This window comes from Montipora capricornis, chromosome 10 (assembly GCF_036669925.1).
Source record: "Montipora capricornis isolate CH-2021 chromosome 10, ASM3666992v2, whole genome shotgun sequence".
In the NCBI taxonomy this organism is placed as follows: Eukaryota; Metazoa; Cnidaria; class Anthozoa; order Scleractinia; family Acroporidae; genus Montipora; species Montipora capricornis.
The window spans coordinates 38690085-38702584 of record NC_090892.1 but is presented as its reverse complement, the minus strand read 5'-3'; positions in this window follow the sequence as shown (position 1 = coordinate 38702584).

Below are 12500 nucleotides of genomic sequence, written 5' to 3'. Positions count from 1 at the left end.
TCGTTCCGGTATGCATGTCCTTTTAACCCAAATTTTTTTATTCTTTTGTTATGAAAATCAATTGCATGTTCTTGTATTCAAAATCTCGTGTATGCATTTTTTATGTAACGGGCAACTGGTTTGGGTTGGTACATTTCGAAATGTACCTCCCAACTGGTTATCACCTATGACCTATTTAATTATATCACAAATAGAGCTTTAAGTTATGTCTATTATTATAACTATTTAGATCTATTGAAGCGTATTTTATGAGGACTGCTTATTCTTGTGAGTTTACATGCTTTCTATGTGATGTTCGTTGACCAATAACTACGAAGTAAGGTTTTATTAGTCATGAGTTGAAGAACCTTGCTTTTAGTCACATGTCAGAGAGTGAAAATTCGGTCAATTGAACGCTGGAGCTTCGGTTGTTTTTAAAAGAAAAATAGATAAAATATCTTCTAAAGGTGTTTTCATATGCATGCAAGTCATGAGCTTTGAAATAATTCTGTGCTCAGGAAAAAGAAAACTTGGAATATCGATAGAGGACGTAAAAATTTACCTAGAAGATCAGGGGCACCCAACGACCAATTTGTTGTAAAATGTATTATTATACCCCAGTTAATGAAAATAAATGTTATTAAGGCATTTTCAGGTGTTTTTCAGTGTTGCTGGGAAAACATTATCTGTTCCTTTTTCCCAGCAAGACACACAAGAAATTTCCCAGCCAGCTAGATAAAATTGGTTGGTTTCCCAGCCAGCTGATCCAATTTATTTCCCAGCCAGGAATTCCGCGCACTTTCAAAACGACCGAACAAAAGCGACAAAACCGGGACAAAACAGGTTTTTTCCGCAAGCGCAATCACTCTGACCAGCCGTCGTATGTTTGTGACTACTCTCTGGGAGAGGGAAGGGGTCCTTTTTTTTTATTTTTTTATTTTTTTAGTCGTCCTCAGTCTTCAGAGTTTCTACAGCCAGCTCGGGTTGAAATGCTAGAAAAAGTCAGTAATTCCCAGGAAAAACCTCTATCAATAATAAATTTCCCAGCCAGCTCATCGAAAAACCTGTATTTTTGCCATCCAGCAAGATTCCTCTGGGGAACAGATAATGTGAGGAACAGATTCGTTGGGTGCCCCTGGAAGATGGCACGGAAATTGACGAAGATGAGACGATGCTGGCTTGTTAAAATGGATCAGTGTTTGTGTTTTGGCCTGGTGGGGAGGAATGGCAAATGCTGTCATCTTGTACTTCCTCAAGTTGGGAACATTCAGGAGTCAAAGGGGATGGGATGGCGAACAGCAAAGGTGATTTTATTACTTGAGCTTTTCATTTTTTATGCAGGATAACTAGAACTTAAAGTGGCACAATACGTCATCTCTTTTAGAAAAGGTGTATTTCACCTTTTTTTTTTTGTATTTTTACCTAATTAATTCTAATCATTTAATTTACAAATAGTTATCTTTATCCCATGTAGGGTCCACAAGCCAACAGCTCACCATATGTACAACACATGGTAATGTAACTCTGGGACCTCCAACCATAGTAAGCAGGGCAGGTGCAATTAAGAAAGTGACGCCTCTGGTCGTCCTCAGGGTGAAGGGCAGAGTAGGTCACCATTATCACCTCAAACAGATGATTCTTTTTTAGTCTAGGGTCTGGACAACAACTCGACTGTCCAGACTTTCAGTTGTACATTACTTTGAAAGGCAAAGTTGTATCTGATGTCAGTAGTTGTCGTAAAGCTGATGGAATTTATCAGTCCTTTTTGTCTGGTGTGACATTATCTCCATTTGTGAAGGCAAGAACTGAATACTGTTACAAGTTTCATGCCATTGGATGTTGTGAGTGTAAAGGTTTGATACAGGCAGCAAATGAAATTTCATCTGGTATAGTTGATCTTGCCAATACCTTTGCAAATGTTTCCCATCTGTGAAATATCAGTGTCATAATGCAAAGCGGAAATTTTTGCAGTTACTAGTTGTTATTTTTGAAATTAGTGCAGAAGGGAATGGTTCCCAGAGGATGCTTATGATTGAGCAACAGGCAGGTGTAAACTATGTCACATTTGTGTCTTTGTTCCACAAGCTGATTCCATCTTCCAATGTATCAGGTGGGATTAATAAGGCAACCCTTGATGGACTGTGCAAATTAGCTTCTACAGAGTCTGACCAAAAGTTAATTAAGTATGCTGCTTGTGCCTCAAAAACCCTGTCTGTGAAGAACGCATCACACACTTATGGAATTTCCAATTATGGTGTGCTGAGAAGCGACGTCGAAGGAGCCCTACAAAAAGCCTGTGAAATCCGAAAAGAGCTGATGGAAATTGCTGCAGTTGAAGAACGAGCATTTCTCAGAACACTTGGCATAGATGTCTCAAGCAGCAGTGAGTCAGAGCTGGATGATTCTTCTACTTCATGTGAGTGGGCTAGTAAAAGTGAAGAATCAGACACAAACAGTGTTGACATGACAAAACAAAAAACCTATCAAGAAGCACAATCACATGGAAATGTAGATGACAACAGTATTCTCTCTCCAGGCATACAAGGTGAAGACATAATTCTAGAGGACTCAGTAAAGGACGTCAGCTGTGGTCAAACGCAATTAGACTTAAACAGCAACACAGAGGGCTTTCAACATACCACACAACGGTTGGATCCAGATGCTGGCCTTAACAAGGAAGCTGGCCAATCTCTAATTTTCACCCCTACTCATGACCATCTTGCTTTGATGCTGAGAGAAAGCAATTTGAATTGGTTTGCGTTTGTTGATGAGTTGATCATTCTTTTGAGGCAGTATGACAAGTCAGTCATTGAACAGGTCTTGCTTGATTTTACACACAACATTTCTTTCATGGATTTCACTGAAGGGGAGGAAAGGTTAATAGAACAATCAAGACAAGCATATTTAACTCAAAGTCGACAACAAGCTTTAGGTTGTCAAGACAACAATGTTGTTACTGACTCAGAAAGTGACAATCCAGATCAGTGGCTCTCTGTAAAGAAGCTAAATTCACCTGAAGGGACAGAAATGATTAAGAAGCAGAGGCAGAAATTGCAAATGAGTGTTTGTTGAAACGAAAGATTCCAAAGCGAGTTTCTTCAGTTTTAAAGGAGTTCCCTAACATAGGTACAGATATTGAGGAATATGTGAGGGACAGAAGGTGTGGTGCGGATGCATGGAGACGCAATGGAGTGGTACCTTTTGACGGAAATGGAAAGCGAGGACCGAAGGCATCTTACAAACGTATTCAAGAACATCTCAAACAGAAGTACCAGACAAAGAAGATTGGTTATGGAACTGTTGTTCTGCTTTGTACGATAAGGAATAAAAGGAAGCTATCGGCTAAAAGGTACAAAGGCGTCGCAAAGGTGACATGCAGGAGGTCGCGTAAAGGATTTAACATTAAGTACAATGCTGATGCTCACTGGAGTGGTGCCTTTTATAAGGCATTAGATGTTTTGCAGCTAGCTGATGGTCGCAACAAAGTGTTGATAAACAGGGATGACCAAGCAGGTTTCCGACTGGACACAACATATACCCATAAAGGTCGTGGTGTACTCTGTGAGGAAATGGAAACCACAACTAGGGTTGATTATGTTAACAGCTACAGCTCAATTCTCCAAACCACATCATATCACATCATGGAATCCAACACTACACCTCAAGCTTGTGCAGGCATTGTTAAAGCTCAGTTTTTGTATCCTAAAAATCCAGCACAGCATGCTGCAGATCTCAGAATGTTAGAAAACTATCCCGAGTTTTTTGAGCATCTGAAAGATAAAGAGTTTGATTGCATTCGTGTTGATGGAGCACATGATGAAAATCCAGCAGGGCTTGAAATTCAGTTCCTGTGGACTGAAAGACATGTGACAAATAACTAAACATGCACTATTGTCACAACACGTCATAGCGGTGGAAGTTACTTGAACCGTGTAGAGCTGCAGAATGGGTGTCTAGCCCTTTCACACAGCCATCTCTTCATACCATCAACACTCAATGGGCACAATTTCAATGAAAAGGGCTTGGATTCAGTCAAGCTACGACAGAACTTAAATGCTGCAACAGAAGTATATATCAATAGAGTAGATGGTGCACCTTGTGGTGATACGCCTATCCGGCTGCTGAAAGGAGCCAATGATGAATATGCTTCTTATCTTCACGAACGGTGTCCGGACCTGCTAACTTTCCTAAGTGGTTCAAAGAAAGCCAAGGAGCAGTTGAAAAGTTCAAATCCCACTCAGTTTCAGTACTTTAGTGAAATATGGGATGTGAGAAACAACCACTTGGTAAAGAGTGCTGCAGAGAAATATGTATTTCTTTTGGTCCCTTGTTTTAAGGAAGGCTGTATTCATGCAATCTGCCAGAAAGGAAAGCCACAAAGTGAGCCTCTCTGGAGTGAGAACAGTTTGCCCATCTCTTTTCTACCCCTTCCATACCTGATGAATCAAGACCATGGAGTGGAAGGTGTGATAAATGTGTTGGCTTCTGTGCCGGTCACTTTCTCCCGCCACAGTAGTGTTTCAAGCACATCAAGGAACATGGGATGCAAGATTGTGCAGTCCCCCCATCCATAGTTCTTAACAAGGCCTTTGAAGATGCAACGCAAAAAGATCTGGAACTTGAGATGATGATCCCAGAACTAGCAAAGACGACAAATCTCACAACTGAAGAGGTAAAGATGTGGTTTGATCATCTTCAGCTGGTTAAAGACAGGCGCAAAGAGGGGGCTAAGAAGGCCAAAGACACAAGAGCTAAGAAGAAAGGTATCTAGCAAACGTTTGCTTTTGTTTTCAGCGAGTTGTCTACTGAACTGACTTTCAAAAATAAGTAGTGACAAAGTGTATTTTGTACTTTATTTATATGGCAGAAGAGAAAAAGCAAAACGACAACGACGCAGATGATGAAGAGGAGCCTTCATACTGTCCGTGTGGTGCAGAGAACAATGATGACATGATTTGGTGTGATGCAGAAACTGCGTGCAGACACAAATGGTTCCATTACCAATGTGTCGGCCTTACGTCGAGAACCATCCCTCCAGGGAAATGGTTTTGCCCTAGTAAGTTAGCCTCTTTTGTACATTAATTGTTCCTGGCGGTGTTGCAGTTAGCTGACTAATGGCTGGAAGCCTTGTAATCTAGTTTGTATTTTTCAATCTACACTGTTTTTGTTATTGTTCTGCAGACTGCCGGAAGATGAGAATGAACAAGTGACCAAGTGATACACATGACGCAGCAATATGGGCATCTGCAAGAGTACTCTTTTTGTTTTGAAACGATTTCATTTTTTCACATTAAATTTTTGCAAAGCGTATAAGCCATTAATAAAGGTCAGTATTTGGCATCACTGTATTGCAAATATTCTTTATTCGTTATTGTGGAACGTACATCTGGACAGGACTCATTTTCTCCTTTGATTTTATGATGACTAAATTGTGTTAGGGCTCTGCACCCTTTGATCAGTCGAATCACTTAACTTTTATAGTGAGGTGGATCACATTGTGTGCAATCATCAAACTGAATTAGCTGAAACAATTTCAATTCCTGCTATTATTTGTGCGATTGACACTACTGTGATAGTTGTCCGTTGTGTTTCATTGTCAGTTTATCCAGAGAAGTATCAAAGAAACTACTACAATAAAGATATTTTGACATACTCATTGTGCATTGAGGAGCCTTTGCAAGTTATTTGCTGGCCGCTGAAAGATTGATCTGTTTATTTCATGGCTGCCAACAGTGTCTTTTATTAAACCAGTGTGTTACGCTTGGCAATGATAAGTTGTTTTACAAAGGGAGTACCATGTGGTGAACAGTAGGGACGGGGAAATGCACCACTCACTTTTGTCCCCGGGAACGGGGACTTCACTCACTTTCACTTTCACTTGGGGGGGGGGGGGGTCGGGGGTTTCAAATGACTGGTGCATAAACAACAGAACTTTTAATAAAAGTGTAGCGAGCTACGAGACACACGATTGTGCGAGGCTGAGGGCCTGGTTACATATCTGGGGGGGGGGGGACCTGGTGTCTAGCGGTCTAGCAGTGTCACGCATGACACGCCACAAAACTGCTCCACTTTTCTGCTTGCTCCATCTTCAGTGTTTAAGCTTTTAAAGTCTGAGATAGCCCAAAACATGCTATTTCCGAGTTGCTGTTTGTCACTGTTTCGAAGTGAGTCTTGGTGCTCAACTATTGCAAGGGAAATGAGTTTGATTTGTATAGGATATGCAACTCATTTTCATTTGAATGGTTTTGCACCAGGACTCGCTTTGAAAGCTAGACATGAAGCAGCTAGGAAATGGGCCATTGAAGATGATGCTAAAAATGTACACAGGTTGAGATTTAGTTAGGAACTTCGAATCTTATCAGGTTTACAGTGAACAAGCGTAAATATTTTGCATGTACCACTGCTTTGACAGTAATTTGAAGTTGGTCAGGTTGTACATTATATCTAAGTATTAATGATAAAAGTAATAGTTGATGTATTACCTTTTATGTAAGATATTTTATGTTAATTATTTGCAGAATGATAAATGAATGTCCAAAATTCCACTCTGAACTGCATTTTTACTAAAAATACTGATTAAGAACTTCCAGAGAAGGTCAAAGTGCACAACAACAAAGACAAGTCAAGAAGATCAGAAAATCGAGGTTTCATTTTTAATTTCCACAAACCGTGACATATAGTTTCTGTTAGTCTCACATATTTAAATAGGACTGAAATGTACTTCGAAGGTTAATGGAGTTTCAAATATAATTTGATGTCATTACAATGGGCTCTAACTTTTTTTCTATCGTTTTCATTTTGTACGGTAATGTTGATGATTATTTAGAGGTTACAAACACTGTACAGAGTTAAAGATGACAATGAAAGCTGAAAACAGGTTGTCTTGGATCAATCTTAAATGGTTAAAGCTATTGATTGTTTGGGGGTTACAACAACCTTTTTTGAATAACCCACTTTTTATAGTCAAAATAACGGAAAGTAACTAAAAAAATGGGTCGTCAGATGCATCCCTGGTACTTTTTACATGGGTTAGATGGACTGATTTGCAAAGTTAAAACAATGAATGTAGGGTTATTTAAACTCTGTCAAAAATCGTAGTTTCAACTAGTTATGAATTGGTTAATTCAACTGTTGGTAAATGTCAAAAGAACATCTACACTGGAGAAGATTCAACTAAACGTAAAAGTTAACATAACCCACCCCATAGTTAATAAAACTGACAAGAATCCGTTATTTTGAACCGGGAAAAATTGGTTAGTTTTAACCGGCCGTTGGCAAAACCCAGATCGGACCGGACCGGACCGGACCGGACCGGATCAGATCGGATCGGATCGGATCGGATCGGACCGGATCGGATCGGATCGGATCGGATCAACAAAACCAGGACTGGTTCAATATCAAAATTCCTGCCAATAGACACATGAAATCCCTGGGTCACCAGTTAAGGTTACTTTCCACCTTCACGGGTGTCCTTCCGGAAGAGGTTCGTACTCGCGTTTCAATAAATTTATAGCAAACTATACATCAGAAGAAAGCTTAATAAATGTGGACAGTTTTTGTATGCAATGGCAAGCTGAACAAAGTACAAGTACCGGATCTTGGGAGATTTTTCCAGAAAACAATATTTAGGCTAAAAACAAAATAATTATGCAAGGCTGGTTGTACGGCTGTGAGGATATATAGTTTTTGTTTGACCAATATTTCGTCGGGTACTGCCCGACTTCTTCAGGGTATCGGATCTGATCGGATACCGCAGCACGAGCAAAATGACTTCACAGTGTTGTTATTCACAAGCCATCAATCAACGAAACAGTCTCAGGCGTTTTCGATATTCTGATTGGTTGTTTGGATATCCGCATCTAAGGTTGGAGTAGCCAAAAATATGCGAGGCATGTTGTGTAAATGGACGCCATGAGATATTATTCTAAATATCGGAATCTCCTGCAAGCTTTTGTTGATTGATGTCTTGTGAATAACATTGTGAATTCATTTTGCTCGTGTTGCGGCATCCGATACCCGATAAATTCAGCAGAAGAACCCTCGGCGGTTTCACGTCTTACCGGCGCCGATCCTAATACTTACCAAAAGAAAAGCTCGCTTAAGCAGTATTTTTATCGTACACTACATTTACTAAGCTTTCTTCTGATGTATAGTTTGTTATGATTTTATTGAAACTAACGCGAGTACGAACTTTTTTCCGGAAGGACACCCGCGAAGATGTGAAGTAACCTTCACTGGTGACCCAGGGATTTCATGTGTCTGTTGGCAGGAATTTTGTTATTGAACCAGTCGGAGTTTTGTCGATCCGAGCCGATCCGATCTGATCCGATCCGATCCGGTCCGTTCCGGTCCGATCCCGGTTTTGCCAACGGCCGTTTTAACACATTTAAATTGGTCGTATTAAGCACTTAAATGTGGGTTGCCTCAGATGCATTTTGCAACAAATTTAATTGGTTGGTTTAAATAGTCAGTTTTTAAAGTGTACGATCACTGAACTAGTTCGGCTGGATGACGACCTGTTGGAAGAGGTAAATTCCTTTACCTATCTGGGTAGTTTAGTTGACATCCAGGGGGGCACAGAAGCTGACGTTAAAACCAGAATTGGCAAAGCAAGAGCAGTTTTTCTGCAGTTAAGGAACGTCTTGAGCTCCAAATATCTGACACTTCAGACTAAGATTAGGATCTTTAACAGCAATGTCAAACCTGTTCTACTATACGGCTCAGAGACTTGGAGAACAAGAGTGGCAACTACAAAGAAGGTGCAGACCTTTATCAACTCATGTCTACGAAGAATCTTGCGGATACGTTGGCCAATCACCATCAACAACGAAGACCTATGGCAAAGAACCAACCAGAGGCCTGCAGATGCTGAGATCATGATGAGACGTTGGAGATGGATAGGCCATACTCTCCGAGAGACTTCTACCAATATCACAAGACAAGCCCTGTCTTGGAATCCCCAGGGAAAGAGGAACAGGGACGGCCTTGGAACTCGTGGAGACGGGACTTGGAAGCACACATCAAGAGATTGGGGATGACCTGGAGTCAGCTAGAAAGGAAAGCCCAGCAAAGAGACCTATGCCTCAGCCATATCCTTTCGCATGTTCTTGTGTTTTTTCTCTGTGGTCTTAAATTTTAATGCGCTGGCAATGCTAAGACAACGTGTGCAGAAAAACTATGTTAAATTTTGAAAAATTTAAATGACCGTCAAATTTAATTTATTTTTTGCAACGCTTCAATTTTATTTGTCATTTGCTTTCCTTTACAGAAATGTTCCAAATGGATTGGACAAATCAGCTAACACTGGCAGATTTGAACTTTGCTTTACATTCAGAATCATTTCAGGATTATCGATCGTATTAACTGGATTGAGAATTTCTAGCCGTTGTCTCTTTCAATAAAACAATACGTTCATCCTCTGAAATCAATCTTTGATCGTAGCTCTGAAAAAGCATATCTCTTGTCTTTCTTAAAGAAGTCATGATTCAGTATTAAGAAAGAAGACAAAGAATCAAAACTGCTGTACAATTAACTAGCGATGCCGTAAAATCACTGACGCGATATGCTTAACGCAAACAAGTCAAGTCACAGACGCCGGTCTCGATGCAGTTTCACCTCAGCTACTTGTCTTACTTGTCTTCACATAGCCATATTTACATTGCTAAGCATCTTTTTTCCATTAAAGGTGATTAGTATAAAAATCTGGGAGACACCACTGTCCTGGCTCGCGAAATCTTCCCTTCCGGTTGCTGTCCGCTTCTAAAAAGCGCGCGTGCTTAAAGCTCCTTAATAATGTCGATAATTGTCCCCGCAGGGTTGTGGCCCTAAGGCCGAAATCCGAAGAGAGAAGAGACACCCTACGACCCCCCCTCCGCCCCCGCGCGAATAAGAAGACTGGATGTTGTATGTCACTTTATTATATAGATATTGATGAAATACCAGGATTTCTCATTTTACTAAAAGATGATATCTTCACTGCCCGCAGTGGACAATATCATTTTTATCTTTCACATGTCAGAATATAGGTGTCGTCATGGTAACGAACACGATTAGCCAATAAAACGCGAGCTTCCTCTTCTTTGTACGATACTTTTGTGCTGAAAGTATCTCTCACTGGTTCGCTTCGCTCACTCGTGAGAGATACTCTTAGCACTCGAAGATAAAATTCGTATCCCCACGCGGCCATGTAATATCCTCTATATATATAGATTGTAAAGCCGAACAAAATCACGGTTGAACACAGCAAGGCGCGGAGGCTATTCGCGGGAAATTTTCTAGATGCCAGTTGCTCGATCACTCGATCAAGTACTATCGAGAAGATTCTTCGACCAGTGGGAAGTGACTATTTTTTGTTTCGATTAAATATTCATCAACTTAAACTACAGAACGAATTTGAAAGTAACGTATTTAAATCATAGATATAAAAATTGACCTCTCAGACAGAAAATCGATAGACTCGAAATTTAGACAACTAGCGACTGAAACTGGATCGGCAACTGAAAACGAAAAGAAAGAAGCCGTCTTTACAGTCTGGTAGAGCTTAGTAGAACTTATATTTCTCGACAATAATCTCGTGATTATACGTTCTTTGACCTGCTAGCGGAGAATCTGTACCGTAGCATTTATTCGCACTATTTCATCTAAAACTCTTTTTAAAAAGGCACTCAGTATTGTACTCGGATTTCAGTCATGGTGTGTGCGTGTGCTAGTGCGTGTGTTTGTGTTCGAAATATGATAAAGGAAGGTATTTTAAGGTCTTTAATTAGTCTCAACTATATAATTTTGTGCCCTTCTCCATTCATGTTTTCTTTAATATCCTATAAAAATAATGTAATATGATGAATGCAGGAAACAATAAAACAAAACAAAGCATAAACAACTCTTTACCGTCTGTTTGTATTTTTTCCAGATCTTCGCTGAAATTTAGCCTGCGTAGCTGGCGGTATTGTAGGCGCGCGGAATAAAGTTTTCGCTGCGGATTTGCCGCTCGTGCCGGCAAAACGTTATTCCGTGCCAGGGGCGTAGCCAGGATTTCTAGGAGAGGGAAGGGGGGGGGGGGGGGAGGTGGGGTTCCAAATTGGTTCCAACGAAGACGGTTGGTCTAAAATCCAAAATCCTTACATTACGTACGTACAAGACTTTGGCGTTTACGCTACGTAAACAGAAGACGCCTTGGTTGCCCTTGAGCGAACGTGTTTATCACTTCCTCGATATTTAGGTCTCGGTGGTAATTGATGTTCATCAACGCCAGCCCAGACTCTCGCGCGCTTGACATGGTCGACCTCAGGTATGTTTTTAACCTTCTTAGTGTACTGTATGAGCGTTCACATTCAGCTGACGTTATCGGCAACGTGCACAAAATGAGAATCAAGTTGTGGATGTTAGGAAAGAACTCTCGATCGCATGCTGCGAGTGTCTGAACTGCACTGGTGGGAAGGTCGGCATCCTCAGTTCTGCACCACTTTCTCTTCCATCGCAGGAGCTCAACATCAACTAGATGAGAAGAAGGAAGGTCTTTCTCATAAAACTCCAGCGCTGCTTCAATGTCAGGATGCAAGTGAAGCGCAAATAGATACCACAATGACGTTCACTGTACTTATTGTAAGCATAGAACAAAATGAAGAATTTCAGGAATCGAGAGTCCATTGCACTCTTTCTGGGATAAAATCACTGTTAAAAAGGGGGGGTTCCGGAACCCCTAGAACTCGCCCCCAGAACTCGCCCCTGGCTACGCACCCGCGTGCGCCCACAATACCGCCACAAAACTTTATTCCGCGCGCCTACAATGTGTAATTTTATGGGTCTATCTGTGCCCTTGATTATGGGACCATCTGTGCCCAGTAAGATCCGAGTTTGGGACTATTTGTGCTCAAAAAGCGGAATTATGTCTCATTTAAAGAGCAGTGTTGTAACGTTTTTTCTTTTAAGTAATGGGAATTAACGGCACCTCTGGAAGCAACTGTTGTCTGCATGGTCAGTAGACACGACGCACAATTTCGTAGTAAAAGGTTTAAAAGAATCTACGTTCGTTACCGAATATCTAAAAATTGGGAGACGGTCTTTGTTGCCTTTTAAACGCATTATAATGTTTTTGCTTATTGTGAGGTTACAGACTTGAAATGTTTTTTGCTTATTGATTTTTCTTTGGTCTGGAGGCTCGAAAGGGTTTCCTTGGGTTACAACACTTAGAGGACACTCTCTTTAGATCAAATGACGCTACAACACTGTATCACGTAACAGCAATGTTATGGTACCATATAAAACACCGATTATTTCCACACAAGATATGATCATTATTGTGATGTGATAAGTTACCTTGGCAACGGGAAAGCCCAGCAAAAACACCCTATATTTTTGATTTAGTTGCTTATATCTCAAAAACGAACTAGGTGAGCCCCCCTTTTTTATTGCTGAAATGTCTTTAGAAGGCCATGATGAAACTTTCAGCAAAGTTTAAAAAAATTCTTTTTAGCAGATTTACAGCCATTTAAAAAAAATCCCAGAATTAAGGTGGCTCTGAA